Consider the following 20,434-nt stretch of genomic DNA (forward strand, 5'->3'; position numbering starts at 1 on the left):
GCAGGAGGCCCGTGGAGGCCTCTCCCTGCGGGGTGGCTCAGGGCGGCACGGACAGGGACACGGGTAGGAGGCCCGTACTTCCCCTTCTCCGACGTCGTCTCCTCACAGTGTTGATGGTTTGGGGGGAGGGGGACTGACAGTGTCCTGGACTAGGGGTTACTCACCACGTCGTCTCCCGATCTATTAGATTGGGCCGAGGACCCCCGTGGCCGTATACTCATGGGCCAGTTCGGACGGCTACCGCATACAAGGAAGATTCCACAAGACTTGGCGATCAAGACAAGGACTTCTCCCCACTGACGTATTCGGCTAGGACTCTTGTTATCCTAGGCCTCCGGTGCATTATATAAACCGAGGCCAGACTAGTCGATAGATGTACAATACACATCAACAATCATACCATAGGCTAGCTTCTAGGGTTTAGCCTCCTTGATCTCGTGGTAGATCTACTCTTGTACTATCCATATCATCAATATTAATCAAGCAGGAGTAGGGTATTACCTCCATCGAGAGGGCCCGAACCCGGGTAAAAACATCATGTCCCTTGTCTCCTGTTACCATCCGGCCTTAACGCACAGTTCGGGACCCCCTACCCGAGATCCGCCGGTTTTGACACCGACATTGGTGCTTTCATTGAGAGTTCCGCTGTGTGATCGACAAAAGGATCGATGGCTCGCCTGCAGATCAACTGCGACTTCGGCATCTCCGTCACCAGCTCGACTGGTCACCTTGGTTTGACCAAGAATTGCGCCCCGTGTTCGGATCACCATGTCCGGACGAGGGCCTTCATCAAACATCAACTACGACCTCTATCAAGATCACGGAGGAATCATCTATGGAGCTCGGGGGCTCAACGTCAACATTGCCCTCAAGTGACCGTGCTGTTTTTCTGGACAGCGAACTTGTATCTGCCACCACCACCTCCTCGAGTATCGCTTTGACGATCGCTTTGGTGGAATTGTGCGGAATTGAGTCTACAACAACCCTGGAAAATTTCGTCGAGTTCCGATGGAGGAATCTCTGGCAATCCACGATATACCGGAGCCCTGTCAAATCTGGACGGGAATTTGGATGAGTTTAGAGCGTGGTGTCCAGCTTCTAGCTCGGACGTCCTTTGGAAGATCCAACCGTTGATCAGCTGTGAAATTCCTATATCTACCACCTCTCAAAATTTCGGCTCGATCCGACCGTCCAAACTCCGGGAACCTTCCGATTAATGCATCACTTTTCGGATCTGTTTTCTGCGCGAAAACGATTCCGACCCGAGTTCATCTTTTTTATGAACAGGATTTTGAACATCCCTTTTGAAGGAAGTTTTGTATGGGGTATTGTGTTTTGTTCCCGAACACATCCCATTAACTGTAAGATCTTTTGAACATGATCTTCAACATCGTGCTGGTGTCAAACCAGTCCGGCAATATTACTCCACGACTGCCGACCTGCGCTAGACATGGCGTCACTTTGTTGAGCCGAGCTCAACTTCTTCGGATCATCATCTCGGCAAGCCGAACAAGAGCCCGACATCATGAAGGATAAATCATCACCAACATCGCCGCCCCACGGATTACACGGAGCGGGCATACCGGCATCGCCGCACGGTCGCTTCATCAAGTCGGCATCGACCACGTCATGACCTGCATCGACAGGGCCGCACTATTGCTTCTTCAAGCTGGTGTCCATCATGCCGACCTACTTCGACTCATCGGCTGACATCGAGGTTTCGACATTTCGGCTGGACCGGGGGCTTCGCCATCTCTTTATCAACCTACTCCGGACACTTCGGCGTCACTAGCCGACCAGCTCCGTCACGTTAGCTGGGCCGAGGGCTTTGCCTCGGCGAGTCAACCTTTACCAGCATTGCCATGCCGTCGTTTTACCGCCCATCAGGCAATGGGTGTGCGGAGCGGGTCCTAATTTTAGGAATCACCTTCCTTCGGATTGCTACAACAAATAAACCAGGTGCTATTAATCCCAGTATTTTTTGCTTGTTTGGGTTCATTTTTTCCAAGGAATTATTACTCGGGTTTGTCCGTCATATGTACACAGGTCTATCAAATGGTGGCTGCATTAACGACAGTCGCATGGTGGTTCGGTCAGTTTCCGTACATAGTCCGGCAAACGCCGCACTTGGAGCTCGGACCGACCTGCGAATTCAGGCTTTGCCACGCCTTTACCGCATCGCGCCGACGCCCTGCACCGACTTGACTTCGGCGCCAGGCCATATTTCTTTTATTACTCACTTTGCATAAATTTTTTATTATGTAATGATTTTTTTAATTATCATTATTACTATTATCTCCGGTTTACACTATTTTTTGTGCACAGGAAAATGATCTGGGGACTTCGGCGTCACTCTGCCGGTCTGCATTGATCGTGCTATGTCACCACTTCGGCGTGTCAAGCTCTCCGCTCTGCCACCTCGGGACCGGCTTGAGGGATGGAACCTTGCCCCGCATCAAGCTCGGACCATGTCATCAATACCGAACACATTAACCAGCTAAGTCGCTTTCATGCTCAAAGCTTTAATTTCTAACTTGCGTTCGGTTCGACCAAGCATTATACTTTTTTGGAAAAAAGTTGCTTGTAAAATTTTTTCCTTGTCCAAACTTTGTTTGTGACGCATAAATTCAAATACCCCGTTTACTTGGGGGCTTCCTTTATGAAGCTTTTCCTGTTGCATATGATTATACTTGTACGGCTTCGTTCCTTGTTCGTGTATTACGCCACAATATGCACCACATTGACTTAAGCGATTTGCAAGCTGGGTTGCCTCGCTCCTGTGTTTACCCCTACGTTCCCCATTGTTCGGCTAGGGAGTAAAGGGAGCACCTCTGCGATTGTCACGATCGGGTCACCCGAGCCGGACCTCAGAGTGGGTGAAGCCGAAAGCTAGCGCTTTTATAGTTATTCAATGATGGTCGACACACAACGGAACTCATGAGTACAAAAAATCTATTGCACAAGTCTCATAATAACAATGAGCACCGAAGAAAGGTATCGGTGGGGGTACTATTTTCTTCGAAGATGCTTCTTACTCTTTGCAGTAATATAGCATAAGTTCCCTGAGCGCGCTTTGTCTGTTACAGCCTTATGGCCTGATTGCCTGGTTATTGGAAACACCGTCGATATTCTCGACCGATGGAGTACATAACACTTTTCAGTCCTTAATCGAAGAGGAAGAAGCCGACGGTCAGTTAAGACGCGTTTAAAGTTCGCTCGAACATAGATATGATATAAGTACTTCGGTACATGCAATCATTCTTCTACCCAAGTCACTTGGGGGCTCTTAAGTTTATTTGAGCCATTTTATAATAAGTGTTCTTTTTCTCAGTCGTTGCAAAGTTCTATTATTATTATTTATCACTCCTTTTTTCAACGCGAGTGTGCGGTCACTAGCCGGGGAGCCTAATTTCTCTCTCAAAACCGCTAGAGTTTAGTTTGCTAAACTGGCCTAATGAGAAGTACTCCGCCCTTGGGATAGGAGGTTGAAGTCGTAGGCTGACCCGCTCGAAGTCTTGAGATAGGATGTGTCATGTTAAAGGACGACAGAAGCACTTCTTTTTTCTAAGACCAATTTTCGGATTGGCACCGAACACTTGATCTTGTTCGGACGTCATGTTTTTACTGAAGTTTCTTGGTTTTCCAAGCTTTTGGCACTTTTAAACTATTTGTGCTTTTCCAGCATTAGTCTCGCAGTGCAATGCCGGACACCTTTAGGGAGTCGGCAAAAACATTCTCAGATATTGCTATATATGCATCGGTTTCGAATTTTGTCCTCCGTCAATAGTTGGGTTGCCCGGCTCCTGCACTTGCTTCCTACGTTCCGTTTTGTTCGGCTAGGCGTGCAAAGGGAGAACCACTGCGATTGTGTTTCCAGCTCACATGGTTAAGCACCTTAGTGGAGAAAGCCGAAAACTGACTGTCACAATAAGCGTAAACTGGTCAGCGATCCAATGACTATGACGGGCCATTCATAACATTGGCTGAAGTGTTTACGGCTTGACCTCGACTGTCGCCGAACACTACCGGGGGCTATTAACTGGCCTCCCAAACTAAATCCTCAATATTTTGCTCTTACATTCGAGCTGAGGTTTCATGATCATGCTTAGCATGACAACCCAAAGAAAGGAACCGATAGCGGGACTATTTTCTTTGGAATACATTTCTTCTCTTAAACAGTAATATAACATATCTCTCTGCGTACCTTTGTTTATAAAACCGTGTGGCCAGATTGCCTTGTTTGTCGTAAATCTTTGCCCTCATAAAGGCTTTATAAAGTAGGACAAACACTCCGCGACTACTGGCCAAGGAGGTGGAAGCCGATGGTCGGTCAACAAAGTTTTGTACAATGCAGATCCGAGCATTAATGATGTAAAGTACTTGGATACATAGAGTCATTACACATAATTTGTGATTTTACTATGGATATTGATCCTTAATTCGGCCACCCGTGCCCGCATTAAGGCTCGGGGGCTACTGGGCTTCGGGCTTATTATTTACAAATATTAAAGGGGCACATCGATCCCCTGATCTGGTGTTGCGACCCGACCAGTGTCTCGGGGGCTACTGCATTGCTTGTCCAATGCAGAAAATTTTATGTGCAATATAGTTTCCGAGGATATTTTGATCCTTAGGTTGGTCGGCCGCACCCAACCTGAGTCTCGATGACTGAGCACGCCGCTTTTAGTGACCCAAAGTATTCTGCCGAGCTTGGACTTGATCCTCAGGCTGATTTTGCAAATCAACCTGAGTCTCAGCGGCTACTAGGATCAGCGGTCTTACATCATCCTTTAGGTGCATCTCGGGTTTTAGATCTATACACACCTTGAGGGCTACTGGCTATATATCTCGGTAGAGAATAAATTGCACCTACAAAAAATATTGACAAAAGATCGGCCCATAGTCAGGGTGGTGCACCACCTCGGAAGCAGTCCGGCATAAAGCTCGGGCGCTAGTGGCTGGCTCCATAGAGGGTATTTCCGGCATTAAGCTCGGCTAAACTCCTTCAACTTTTTTGAACCAGGGTGATATGACACCTCGGATATAGTCCGGCATTGGAGCCTGGACACAGTCCGGCGTTGGAGCTCGGATATATTTCGGCGTTGGAGCTCGGATATACAGTCCGGCGTTGGAGCTCGGATACATAGTCCGGCGTTGGAGCTCGGATACATTCCGGCGCTAGAGATGGGAAGCGGTCTAGTGTTGGTGCTCGGCTGCAAAAGATACCTCGAATGCAGTCCGGCGTTGGAGCTCGGACGCAAGAGGACCCTGCCTCCCGGGAACAACTTCAAACCCGAGGTGTGGCATAAAAATAAACAAGGCATTGATAAAGGCCGGAAACTTAAAGGGGCTCCTCGGATACCCGACGTGTAAACTCGTCGAATGCATTTCGGCGATCCTCAAGATCGAAGATAAAGAAGATTTGTTGAACCAGTTTTCAAGACCGGCAACCGAAGATGAAGAATAGTTCGAAAGAATCGAGGAGCGTCCCTAACTTGAAGACCGGTTCAGGGGGCTACTGACAGTGTCCTGAACTAGGGGGTACTCACCACGTCGTCTCCCGATCTATTAGATTGGGCCGAGGACCCCCGTGGCCGTATACTCATGGGCCAGTTCGGACGGCTACCGCATACAAGGAAGATTCCACAAGACTTGGCGATCAAGACAAGGACTTCTCCCCACCGGCGTATTCGGCTAGGACTCTTGTTATCCTAGGCCTCCGGTGCATTATATAAACCGAGGCCAGGCTAGTCGATAGATATACAATACACATCAACAATCATACCATAGGCTAGCTTCTAGGGTTTAGCCTCCTTGAGCTCGTGGTAGATCTACTCTTGTACTAACCATATCATCAATATTAATCAAGCAGGAGTAGGGTATTACCTCCATCGAGAGGGCCCGAACCTGGGTAAAAACATCGTGTCCCTTGTCTCCTATTACCATCCGGCCTTGACGCACAGTTCGGGACCCCCTACCCGAGATCCGCCAGTTTTGACACCGACAGGGACTGTCGAGCAGGTGGCTCCATGGTCTACCTCCCCCATTGCTACGATGGGCGGCTCCTGCTTGACCGCGCCTTACCCTTCTTCACTGGCAACGAGGGAAGGGCGTGGGAGCGGGGAACACACACCTTGGGAGAGGACTGCGGAGGAGCTTATCGCTTTAGGTGGGATCACGGATCCGGTGATGGCTAGCAGGCGTGTCAGCAATCGGATCCAGGGTCAGCCCGATGCAGATGACCTGCAGCTAGTGCGCGCCAAGAGGGTGGCCAAGCTTCGGGATGTTGAGGCAACTACATGTATGTCTTTCGATAAGAGTTGTTCAATTCTGCATTTCACCAAGCATGAAATTATTGATAAGGCAAACGACTTAGGAATATCTTTGGGTTCAAATGAGAAGGAGGTTGCAAAATCTGTTAATGATCTGTTTGATTTAGAAGCAGAGAGGGCTTCTGAAGTAATTCAGAATCTCGCATCAGTCAAACCTATGAATGATGATGACATGAAAAATTTAGGCACAGTTGCTCTTGAAAACATATGTAATAATCTCATGCCAAATCTGGAAGTCAAAGATGAGGAGGGGTCGGAGAAAGTGGACACTGTAGAGCCTCTAATGATGGAGGGTATTGTCTCGTGTTCTGTCGATCCCAGTTTCCGAAGGGTGATGAGGAGACGCCCAAGAGACCCTGGAAACAGAAAATTTATCCTACTTCGGCGGTCCGTAGAAGTGCTAGGGTTAAGCTTCAGAAAAAATTCCACGATGACCTATGAAAGGAATCTTTTGGAATAGCAGAGTTCTAGCTGACTGGGCTAAATGAAGGTTCTTGGCAGAGACAACGATTGAGCAAAATTTAGATTTTATTGCGCTACTCGAAACATGAAGGGATAATTTCACCTCACAGTTCCTTGGAACTTTATCTGGAGGAATATATTTTGACTGGCACGTCTTACCTCCTAGAGGAAGATCTAGTGGGATATTACTAGGGGTTCGGTGTGAAACACTTGAGGTGCTTAACGTGGTTCGGGGGGATTTTGCGGTCAAGTTTCGGGTGAGATCGAAAGTAGATGGCTTTAGATGGGCTCTCATTGATGTTTATGGGGCAGCACAATCGGAACTTAAACCATATTTTTTAGCCGACTTGGTGCGGATCTGTGGAGACGAGACTCTTCCAATCCTGGTCGGAGGGGATTTTAATATCTCGGAGGAGAGATGAAAAGAACAATGACAATTTTGATGGACATTGGTCTATGATGTTCGACATGATTCTTAAGAGTCTTAATTTGAGAGAAAATGAGCTCACCGGTAGACAATTTACATGGGCCAATTCATTGCCCACTCCAACTTATGAGAAGTTGGATAGGGTGCTCGCAAGTGTGGAATGGGAACAAAAGTATCCATTAGTTTTGGTACATGCGATGTAGAGGGCAATCTCAAACCACACACCCTTACTAGTAGACTCAGGAGAAGCTACCCATATTGCAAATAGGAATGCTTTTTCTTCCGAACTAGGTTGGTTTGAGAAAGAAAACTTCTTGGAGATCATTGCACGCGAATGGGCAAAGCCGGTTAGTGGACGAACAAGTATTGAGAGATGGCAAAATAAGACCAGACATATGAGACCGTTTTTGCGAGGTTGGGCCAGAAATAAGAGTGGGATTTATAGGCAAGAAAAAGAGCGACTCACCCAATTAATAGATGCGTTAGATTTAAAAGCTGAAGTTAACCTTCTTATGGTTGAGGAGCAGAGCTCAAAGTCCGAAGCTGAGCAAGGCTTACGAGCTCTCCTTAGAGAAGAGGAGCTCAAGTGGGCATTGTTGGGTTTCGTAGTAATTTCAAAAAAATTTCCTACGCGCACACAGGATCATGTGATGCATAGCAACGAGAGGAGAGTGTTGTCTACGTACCCAACGCAGACCGACTGCGGAAGCAATGACACGACGTAGAGGAAGTAGTCGTACGTCTTCACGATCCAACCGATCAAGCACCGAAACTACGGCACCTCCGAGTTCGAGCACACGTTCAGCTCGATGACGATCCCCGGACTCCGATCCAGCAAAGTGTCGGGGAAGAGTTTCGTCAGCACGACGGCGTGGTGACGATCTTGATGAACTACAGCAGCAGGGTTTCGCCTAAACTCCGCTACAGTATTATCGAGGAATATGGTGGCAGGGGGCACCGCACACGGCTAAGGAATCGATCACGTGGATCAACTTATGTCAACTTGTGTGTTTAGAGGTGCCCCTGCCTCCGTATATAAAGGATGGAGGAGGAGGAGGCCGGCCAAGGCAAAGGTGCGGCCAGGATAGGGAGTCCTACTAGGACTCCAAGTCCTAGTAGGAGTCCACCAAGAGGGAAGGAAGGGAGAAGGAATAGGAGGAGAAGGAGAGGTGGCCGGCCCCCTTTTCCCTAGTCCAATTCGGACTAGAGGGGAGGGGGGGCGCAGCCTTTTTCTCCTCTTCCCACTAAAGCCCATCAAGGCCCAATACTCTTCCCCGTATTCCCGTAACCCCCCGGTACTCCGGAAAATACCCGAATCACTCGGAACCTTTCCGAACTCCGAATATAGTCGTCCAATATATCGATCTTTACGTCTCGACCATTTCGAGACTCCTCGTCATGTCCCCGATCTCATCCGGGACTCGAACTCCTTCGGTACATCAAAACTCATAAACTCATAATATAACTGTCATCGAAACCTTAAGCGTGCGGACCCTACGGGTTCGAGAACAATGTAGACATGACCAAGACACGTTTCCGGTCAATAACCAATAGCGGGACCTGGATGCCCATATTGGCTCCTACATATTCTACGAAGATCTTTATCGGTCAGACCGCATAACGACATACGTTGTTCCCTTTGTCATCGGTATGTTACTTGCCCGAGATTTGATCGTCGGTATCCAATACCTAGTTCAATCTCGTTACCGGCAAGTCTCTTTACTCGTTCCGTAATACATCATCTCACAACTAACATATTAGTTGCAGTGCTTGCAAGGCTTATGTGATGTGCATTACCGAGAGGGCCCAAAGATACCTCTCCGACAATCGGAGTGACAAATCCTAATCTCGAAATACGCCAACCCAACATCTACCTTTGGAGACACCTGTAATGCTCCTTTATAATCACCCAGTTACGTTGTGACGTTTGGTAGCACCCAAAGTGTTCCTCCGGCAAACGGGAGTTGCATAATCTCATAGTCATAGGAACATGTATAAGTCATGAAGAAAGCAATAGCAACATACTAAACGATCAGGTGCTAAGCTAATGGAATGGGTCATGTCAATCAGATCATTCAACTAATGATGTGACCTCGTTAATCAAATAACAACTCATTGTTCATGGTCAGGAAACATAACCATCTTTGATTAACGAACTAGTCAAGTAGAGGCATACTAGTGACACTCTGTTTGTCTATGTATTCACACATGTATTATGTTTCCGGTTAATACAATTCTAGCATGAATAATAAACATTTATCATGATATAAGGAAATAAATAATAACTTTATTATTGCCTCTAGGGCATATTTCCTTCAGTCTCCCACTTGCACTAGAGTCAATAATCTAGTTCACATCGCCATGTGATTTAACAGCAATAGTTCACATCAACATGTGATTAACACCCAAAGGGTTTACTAGATTCAGTAATCTAGTTCACATCGCTATGTGATTAACACCCAAGGAGTACTAAGGTGTGATCATGTTTTGCTTGTGAGAGAATCTTAGTCAACGGGTATGTCATATACAGATCCGTAAGTATTTTGCGAATTCTATGTCTACAATGCTCTGCACGGAGCTACTCTAGCTAATTGCTCCCACTTTCAGTATGTATCTAGATCAAGACTTAGAGTCATCTAGATTAGTGTCAAACTTGCATCGGCGTAACCTTTTTACAACGAACCTTTTTCCATAATCGAGAAACATATCCTTATTCCACTAAGGACAATTTTGACCGCTCTCCAGTGATCTACTCCTAGATCACTATTGTACTCCCTTGCCAAACTCAGTGGTATGGCATACAATAGATCTGGTATACAGCATGGCATACTTTATAGAACCTATGACTGAGGCATAGGGAATGACTTTCATTCTCTTTCTATTTTCTGCCGTGGTCGGGCTTTGAGTCTTACTCAACTTAACACCTTGCAACACAGGCAAGAACTCCTTCTTTGACTGTTCCATTTTGAACTATTTCAAATTTTTTTTATCAAGGTATGTATTCATTGAAAAAATCTTATCAAGCGTCTTCATCTATCTATATAGATCTTGATGCTCAATGTGTAAGCAGCTTCACCAAGGTCTTTCTTTGAAAAACTTTTATTCAAGTATCCTTTCATGCTTTGCAGAATAATTCTACATTATTTCCGATCAACAATATGTCATTCACATATACTTATCAGAAATGTTGTAGTGCTCCCACTCACTTTCTTGTAAATACAGGCTTCACTGTAAGTCTGTACAATAACTATATGCTTTGATCAACTTATCAAAGCGTATATTCCAACTCCGAGATTCTTGCACCAGTCCATAAATGGATCGCTGGAGCTTGCACACTTTGTTAGCTCCCTTTGGATCGACAAAACCTTCTGGTTGCATCATATACAACTCTTCTTCCAGAAATCCATTCAGGAATGCAGTTTTGACATCCATCTGCCAAATTTCATAATCATAAAATGCGGCAATTGCTAACATGATTCGGACAGACTTTTAAGCATCGATACGAGTAAGAAAATCTCATCGTATTCAACACCTTGAACTTTGTCAAAAACCTTTTTCGACAAGTCTAGCTTTGTAGATAGTAACACTACTATCAATGTCCGTCTTCCTCTTGAAGATCCATTTATTCTTAATGACTCACCGATCATCGGGCAAGTCAATCAAAGTCTACACTTTGTTCTCATACATGGATCATATCTCAGATTTCATGGTCTCAAGCCATTTCGTGGAATCTGGGCTCATCATTGCTTCCTCATAGTTCGTAGGTTCATCATGGTCTAGTAACATGACTTCCAGAACATGATTACCGTACCACTCTGGTGCGGATCTTACTCTGGAAGACCTACGAAGTTCAGTAGTATCTTGATCTGAAGTTTCATGATCATTATCATTGGCTTCCTCACTGACTGGTGTAGATGTCACTGAAACAGTTTTCGGTGATGAACTACTTTCCAGTAAGGGAGCAGGTACAGTTACCTCGTCAAGTTCTACTTTCCTCCCACTCACTTCTTTCGAGAGAAACTCCTTCTCCAGAAAGTTTCCGAATTTAGCAACAAAAGTCTTGCCTTTCGGATCTGTGATAGAAGGTGTATCCAATAGTTTCCTTTGGATATCCTATGAAGACGCACTTCTCCGATTTGAGTTTGAGCTTATCAGGATGAAACTTTTTCATATAAGCATCGCAGCCCCAAACTTTAAGAAACAACAGGTTAGGTTTACTGCTAAACCATAGTTCATACAGTGTCGTCTCAACGGATTTAGATGGTGCCCTATTTTAAAACGTGAATGCAGCTGTCTCTAATGCATAACCCCAAAAACGATAGTGGTAAAGAGATATCATAGATCGCACCATATCAAATAAAGTGCGGTTACGACGTTCGGACACACTATAACGATGTGGTGTTCCAGGTGGCGTGAGCTGTGAAACTATTCCACATTGTTTTAATTGAAGACCAAACTCGTAACTCAAATATTTGTCTCCGCGATCAGATCGCAGAAACTTTATTTTCTTGTTACGATGATTTTTCCACTTCACTCTGAAATTCTTTGAACCTTTCAACTATTTCAGACTTATGTTTCATCAAGTAGATATACCCATATCTGCTCAAATCATCTTGTGAAGGTCAGAAAACAACGATGCTTGCCACGAGCAACAGCACTCATTGGATCGCATACATCGGTATGTATTATTTCCAACAAGTCAGTAACTCGTTCCATTGTTCCGAAGAACGGAGTTTTAGTCATCTTGCCCAAAAGGCACGGTTCACAAGCATCAAATGATTCATAACCAAGTGATTCCGAAAATCCATCTTTATGGAGTTTCTTCATGCGCTTTACACCGATATGACCCAAACGGCAGTGCCACAAATAAGTTGCACTATCATTATTAACTTTGCATCTTTTGGCATCAATATTATGAATATGTGTATCACTACGATCGAGATCCAATGAACCATTTTCATTGGGTGTGTAACCATATAAGGTTTTATTCATGTAAATAGAACAACAGTTTATTCTCTTACTTAAATGAATAACCGTATTGCAATAAACATGATCAAATCATATTCATGCTCAACGCAAACACCAAATAACATTTATTTAGGTTCAACACTAATCCCGAAAGAATAGGGAGTGTGTGATGATGATCATATCAATCTTGAAACTACTTTCAACACACATCATCACTTCACCCTTAACTAGTTTTTGTTTATTCTGCAACTCCCGTTTCGAGTTACTACTCTTAGCAACTGAACCAGTACCAAATACCGAGGGGTTGCTATAAACACTAGTAAAGCACACATCAAACACCTGTATATCAAATATACCCTTTTTCACTTTGCCATCCTTTCTTATCCACCAAATATTTAGGGTAGTTCCGCTTCCAGTGACCATTTCCTTTGCAGTGTAAGCACTCAGTTTCAGGCTTTGGTTCAGCTTTGGGCTTCTTCGTGGGAGTGACAACTTGCTTGTCAATCTACTTGAAGTTCCCCTTTCTTTCCCTTTGCCCTTTTCTTGAAACTAGTGATCTTGTCAACCATCAACACTTGATGCTCTTTCTTGATTTCTACCTTCGTTGATTTCAACATCACGAAGAGCTCGGGAATCATTTTCATCATTCCTTGCATACTATAGTTCATCACGAAGTTCTACTAACTTGGTGATGGTGACTAGAGAATTCTGTCAATCACTATCTTATCTGGAAGATTAACTCCCACTTGATTCAAGCGATTGAAGTACCCAGACAATCTGAGCACATGCTCACTAGTTGAGCGATTCTCCTCCATCTTTTAGCTATAGAACTTGTTGGAGACTTCATATCTCTCAACTCGGGTATTTGCTTGAAATATTAACTTCAATTCCTGGAACATCTCATATGGTCCATGACGTTCAAAACGTCTTTGAAGTCCCGATTCTAAGCCGTTAAGCATGGTGCACTAAACTATCAAGTAGTCATCATATTGAGCTAGCCAGACGTTCATAACTTCTGCATCTGCTCCTGCAATAGGTCTGTCACCTAGCGGTGCATTAAGGACATAATTCTTCTGTGCAGCAATGAGGATTTAACCTCAGATCACGGATCAAATCCGCAACATTGCTACTAACATTTTTCAACACAATTTTCTCTAGGAACATATCAAAATAAACACAGGGAAGCAACAACGCGAGCTATTGATCTACAACATGATTTGCAAAATACTACCAGGACTAAGTTCATGATAAATTTAAGTTCAATTTAATTATATAACTTAAGAACTCCCACTTAGATAGACATCCCTCTAATCCTCTAAGTGATCACGCGATCCAAATCAACTAAACCATGTCCGATCATCACGTGAGATGGAGTAGTTTCATCGGTGAACATCATTATGTTGATCATATCTACTATATGATTCACGCTCGACCTTTCGGTCTCCGTGTTCCGAGGCCATATCTGCATATGCTAGGCTCGTCAAGTTTAACCTGAGTATTCTGCGTGCGCAACTGTTTTGCACCCGTTGTATTTGAACGTAGAGCCTATCACACCCGATCATCACGTGGTGTCTCAGCACGAAGAACTTTTGCAACGGTGCATACTCAGGGAGAACACTTCTTGATAATTTAGTGAGAGATCATCTTATAATGCTACCGTCAATCAAAGCAAGATAAGATGCATAAAAAGATAAACATCACATGCAATCAATATAAGTGATATGATATGGCCATCATCATCTTGTGCTTGTGATCTCCATCTCCGAAGCACCGTCATGGTCACCATCGTCACCGGCGCGACACCTTGATCTCCATCGTAGCATCGTTGTCGTCTCGCCAATCTTATGCTTCCACGACTATCACTACCGTTTAGTAATAAAGTAAAGCATTACATCGCGATTGCATTGCATACAATAAAGCGACAACCATATGGCTCCTGCCAGTTGTCGATAACTTGGTTACAAAACATGATCATCTCATACAATAAAATTCAGCATCATGCCTTGACCATATCACATCACAACATGCCCTGCAAAAACAAGTTAGACGTCCTCTACTTTGTTGTTGCATGTTTTACGTGGCTGCTACGGGCTTAAGTAAGAACCAATCTCACCTACGCATCAAAACCACAACGATAGTTTGTCAAATAGACTCCGTTTTAACCTTCGCAAGGACCGGGCGTAGCCATACTTGGTTCAACTAAAGTTGGAGAGGCAGTCGCCCGCAAGCCATCTCTGTGCAAAGCACGTCGAGGGAACCGGTCTCGCGTAAGCGTACGCGTAAGGTTGGTCCGGGTCGTCTCGTCCAACAATACCGCTGGACCAAAATATGACATGCTGGTAGGCAGTATGACTTGTATCGTCCACAACTCACTTGTGTTCTACTCGTGCATATAACATCAACATCATTAACCTAGGCTCTGATACCACTGTTGGGTTTCGTAGTAATTTCAAAAAAATTTCCTACGCGCACACAGGATCATGTGATGCATAGCAACGAGAGGAGAGTGTTGTCTACGTACCCAACGCAGACCGACTGCGGAAGCAATGACACGACGTAGAGGAAGTAGTCGTACGTCTTCACGATCCAACCGATCAAGCACCGAAATTACGGCACCTCCGAGTTCGAGCACACGTTCAGCTCGATGACGATCCCCGGACTCCGATCCAGCAAAGTGTCGGGGAAGAGTTTCGTCAGCACGACGGCGTGGTGACGATCTTGATGAACTACAGCAGCAGGGTTTCGCCTAAACTCCGCTATAGTATTATCGAGGAATATGGTGGCAGGGGGCACCGCACACGGCTAAGGAATCGATCACGTGGATCAACTTGTGTCAACTTGTGTGTTTAGAGGTGCCCCTGCCTCCGTATATAAAGGATGGAGGAGGAGGAGGCCGGCCAAGGCAAAGGTGCGGCCAGGATAGGGAGTCCTACTAGGACTCCAAGTCCTAGTAGGAGTCCACCAAGAGGGAAGGAAGGGAGAAGGAATAGGAGGAGAAGGAGAGGTGGCCGGCCCCCTTTTCCCTAGTCCAATTCGGACTAGAGGGGAGGGGGGGCGCAGCCTTTTTCTCCTCTTCCCACTAAAGCCCATCAAGGCCCAATACTCTTCCCCGTATTCCCGTAACCCCCCGGTACTCCGGAAAATACCCGAATCACTCGGAACCTTTCCGAACTCCGAATATAGTCGTCCAATATATCGATCTTTACGTCTCGACCATTTCGAGACTCCTCGTCATGTCCCCGATCTCATCCGGGACTCCGAACTCCTTCGGTACATCAAAACTCATAAACTCATAATATAACTGTCATCGAAACCTTAAGCGTGCGGACCCTACGGGTTCGAGAACAATGTAGACATGACCAAAACACGTTTCCGGTCAATAACCAATAGCGGGACCTGGATGCCCATATTGGCTCCTACATATTCTACGAAGATCTTTATCGGTCAGACCGCATAACGACATACGTTGTTCCCTTTGTCATCGGTATGTTACTTGCCCGAGATTTGATCGTCGGTATCCAATACCTAGTTCAATCTCGTTACCGGCAAGTCTCTTTACTCGTTCCGTAATACATCATCTCACAACTAACATATTAGTTGCAGTGCTTGCAAGGCTTATGTGATGTGCATTACCGAGAGGGCCCAGAGATACCTCTCCGACAATCGGAGTGACAAATCCTAATCTCGAAATACGCCAACCCAACATCTACCTTTGGAGACACCTGTAATGCTCCTTTATAATCACCCATTTACGTTGTGACGTTTGGTAGCACCCAAAGTGTTCCTCCGGCAAACGGGAGTTGCATAATCTCATAGTCATAGGAACATGTATAAGTCATGAAGAAAGCAATAGCAACATACTAAACGATCAGGTGCTAAGCTAATGGAATGGGTCATGTCAATCAGATCATTCAACTAATGATGTGACCTTGTTAATCAAATAACAACTCATTGTTCATGGTCAGGAAACATAACCATCTTTGATTAACGAACTAGTCAAGTAGAGGCATACTAGTGACACTCTGTTTGTCTATGTATTCACACATGTATTATGTTTCCGGTTAATACAATTCTAGCATGAATAATAAACATTTATCATGATATAAGGAAATAAATAATAACTTTATTATTGCCTCTAGGGCATATTTCCTTCAGGCATTGCGTCCTAAAGTGCTTAAGGTTGTCCAGGGGGATGACAATACCCAATTCTTCCATAAACATAGGAATAAGAGAATTCTATGGAAGAATTGGGTATTGTCATGTCCCACAATTGTCCCCTCGCCCTGTTCAAGTGGGCATTGCGTGCTAAAGTGCTTAAGGTTGTCCAGGGGGATGACAATACCCAATTCTTCCATATGATCGCGACACATACTTGAAGGGGTGGTCGTTCTACATGAAACACTGCATGAAATTCATTCAAAGAAGCTAGATGGGGTTATCTTCAAAGTGGATTTTGAGAAGGCATATGATAAAGTTAAGTGGTCTTTCCTTCAGCGGGCAATGCACATGAAAGGATTTAGTGAGGCCTGGCAGAACCAAGTGGGTTCTCAGGTCCAGAAGGGTAGTGTCGGCATCAAGGTCAACGATGATATCGGTCATTACTTTGAGACACACAAAGGATTGAGACAAGGGGATTCCATGTCTCCTCTCTTATTTAATATAGTGGCCGATATGTTGATCATTCTTATAGGCAGAGCCAAGCAGAACGGTCAAGTGGAGGGTTTAGTCCCTCATCAGGTTGATGGGGGCATCTCCATTTTACAATATGTTGATGACACTATTCTATTCATGGAACATGACATTGCAAAAGCGCAAAATATGAAACTCATATTATGTCTCTTCGAACAATTGTCTGGCCTAAAGATAAACTTTCACAAGAGTGAGTTGTTTTGCTTTGGAAGAGCCAAAGAAGAGCAATACATTTATAGACAAATGTTCGGGTGTGAATTAGGTTCTTTGCCCTTCGGTTATTTGGGCATACCGATTCATCACCGTAAGTTATCTAATAAAGAATGGAAGTGCATCGAAGATCGAATTGAAAAAAAGCTTAGTTGCTGGAAGAGCAAGCTTATGTCATATGGAGGTCGGTTAGTGCTGATTAACTCGGTACTTGCTAGTATGCCGATGTTCCTGCTATCTTTCTTCGAGATTCTGAAAGGGGTGCGGAAGACACTTGATTTCTTTAGATCTCAATTCTTCTGGCAGTCAGATGAGGCCAAGTGGAAATACCGTCTAGTGCGATGGGATATCCTTTGCCATCCCAAGGACCTGGGGGGCCTAGGTATTGAGAACTTGGAAATCAAGAATAAATGCTTTATGAGTAAATGGCTCTACCGGTTAGAGACAGAGCCGGAGGGTATGTGGGCACAGATTCTACGTAATAAGTATTTACAGTCGAAAACACTTGCCCAGGTTACCGTGAGACCAACTGACTCACCATTCTGGAAGGGACTCATGAGAACCAAGGACTTGTTCTTTCGTAGGGTCAAATTTTTGGTTGGCAATGGAATGTCAACAAGATTTTGGGAGGATACGTGGTTAGGAGAGACACCCCTAGCTATACAATATCCCACCCTTTACAACATTGTGCAATGTAAGGAGGATTACGTAGGCACAGTATTTCAAACGACTCCCCTGAATATTCAGTTCAGACGTGCATTAATTGGTGATCAATGGGAGGCCTGGATGCACTTGGTTCGGAGATTGATAGACGTTCAATTATCTGACCAACCGGATTCGACGAACTGGAAGTTAGCTCGAAATGGGGTATTTACGGTGAAATCTTTCTACATGGATCTGATAAATTCTGGCCCAATCTCAAGATCGTTACATATTTGGAAGGTTCAGGTGCCCTTGCGTATTAAAAATATTTATGTGGTTTGTTCACAAGCAAGTAATCCTCACCAAGGATAACTTAATAAAGAGGCAATGGGTAGGTAGTTCACGTTGTTGTTTTTGTGATCATGATGAAACAATACAACATCTATTCCTTGAATGCCCACTTGCCAAATTGCTTTTAAGAATGATCCATATAGCCTTTAACATTAATCCTCCAGTTGACATTGAATTGTTGTTTGGGACAGGGTTAGCTTGGGTTGAGCATATTACTGCTGCTCGTATTCGAATCGGAATATGTGCGCTTCTTTGGGCTATATGGAATTGTAGAAATGATATGATTTTTAACATACAAAACACTTTATCTTTCTTACAGGTTATCTTCAGAGCTACAACATGGATCTGTACATGGTCCTTACTCACTCCTATGGACTACAGGGAGCCTTTGGTTACTGGGTGCAACCAGTGGGAGATAGTAGCACGAGTTATATTCAACCGGTTTAGATGGCGGTCGCATAATAGGATAGGAGTCTAGGGAGCTTATCCTTTATATTGCCTTACCAGTTGAGATTTTGAGCATGTCCTTTTCATTTTTTTTGTTTCGCTCCGCTTGCGAGCTATAATACTTTTATGACTATGTGCTACTTCGAGACTGTTTAATAAGATGGCTGCATGCATCATTATGATGCAGAGGCCGGGGGTACGCCTCCATTTCCAAAAAAATCCTAAGAGTTCCTCCTGCAATTGTTGCAATTATCAGAGGGTTTGGATCTGCTTGGACTGATGCTATTGCTGCTCTCTTGTGCACAAGCTCCACGAAATCCTGGTCAATGGTGAGCTCTCAAATAACCTTCTGCACCGGAAAGGATTGAGGCAAGGGGACCCTTTGTCGCCCCTTCTCTTTGTTCTTTTCATGGACTGCCTTGCAAGAATAATGGACAATGCACACAGAGCCAAAATCCTATCACCCCTAGGCCCACAACAAGTTAAGTTCAAAGCCTCCCTTTATGCAGATGATGTAACCGTGTTTCTAAAACCACAACTCCACGACATGGACGCAACTAGCCAGATTATGAAGCTTTTTGGGCTTGCAACTGGGCTACACACAAACTTCCAAAAAAGTAGTTTCTACCCAATTAGGTGTGAAGGGATCGATGCTACCTCTTGAGCACTGCGTTGGTTTTCCCTTGAAGAGGAAAGGGTGATGCAGCAAAGTAGCGTAAGTATTTCCCTCAGTTTTGAGAACCAAGGTATCAATCTAGTAGGAGGCCACACACGAGTCCCTTGCACCTACACAAACAAATAAAATCCTCGCAACCGACGCAATAAAGGGGTTGTCAATCCCTTCACGGTCACTTACGAAAGTGAGGTCTGATAGATATGATAATATAATATTTTTGGTATTTTTATGATAAAGATGCAAAGTAAAGAAAGCAAAATAAACGGAAAAGGAAATAGCTTGTTGACGGAAGATTAATATGATGGAAAATAGACCCAGGGGCCATAAGTTTCACTAGTGGCTTCTCTCGAGAGCATAAGTATTACGGTGGGTGAACAAATTACTGTTGAGCAATTGACATAATTGAGCATAGTTATGAGAATATCTAGGTATGATCACGTATATAGGCATCACGTCCGAGACAAGTAGACCGACTCCTGCCTGCATCTACTACTATTACTCCACACATGGACCGCTATCCAGCATGCATCTAGAGTATTAAGTTCAAGAGAATAGAGTAACGCTTTAAGCAAGATGACATGATGTAGAGGGATAAACTCATGCAATATGATATAAATCCCATCTTGTTATCCTCGATGGCAACAATACAATACGTGCCTTGCTGCCCCTACTGTCACTGGGAAAGGACACCGCAAGATTGAACCCAAAGCTAAGCACTTCTCCCATTGCAAGAAAGATCAATCTAGTAGGCCAAACCAAACTGATAATTCAAAGAGACTTGCAAAGATAACCAATCATACATAAAAGAATTCAGAGAAGATTCAAATATCGTTCATAGATAAACTTGATCATAAACCCACAATTCATCGATCTCAACAAACACACCGCAAAAGAAGATTACATCGAATAGATCTCCACAAGAGAGGGGGAGAACTTTGTATTGAGATCCAAAAAGAGAGAAGAAGCCATCTAGCTAATAACCATGGACCCGAAGGTCTGAAGTAAACTACTCACACTTCATCGGAGAGGCTATGGTGTTGATGTAGAAGCCCTCCGTGATCGATGCCCCCTCCGACGGAGCTCCGGAAAAGGCCCCAAGATGGGATCTCATGGATACAGAAAGTTACGACGGTGGAATTGGGGTTTTGGCTCCGTATCTGGTAGTTTGGGGGTACATAGGTATATATAGGAGGAAGAAGTACGTTGGTGGAGCAACATGGGCCCCACGAG

Source organism: Triticum dicoccoides, chromosome 1A (genome assembly GCF_002162155.2).
Source record: "Triticum dicoccoides isolate Atlit2015 ecotype Zavitan chromosome 1A, WEW_v2.0, whole genome shotgun sequence".
Lineage (NCBI taxonomy): Eukaryota > Viridiplantae > Streptophyta > Magnoliopsida > Poales > Poaceae > Triticum > Triticum dicoccoides.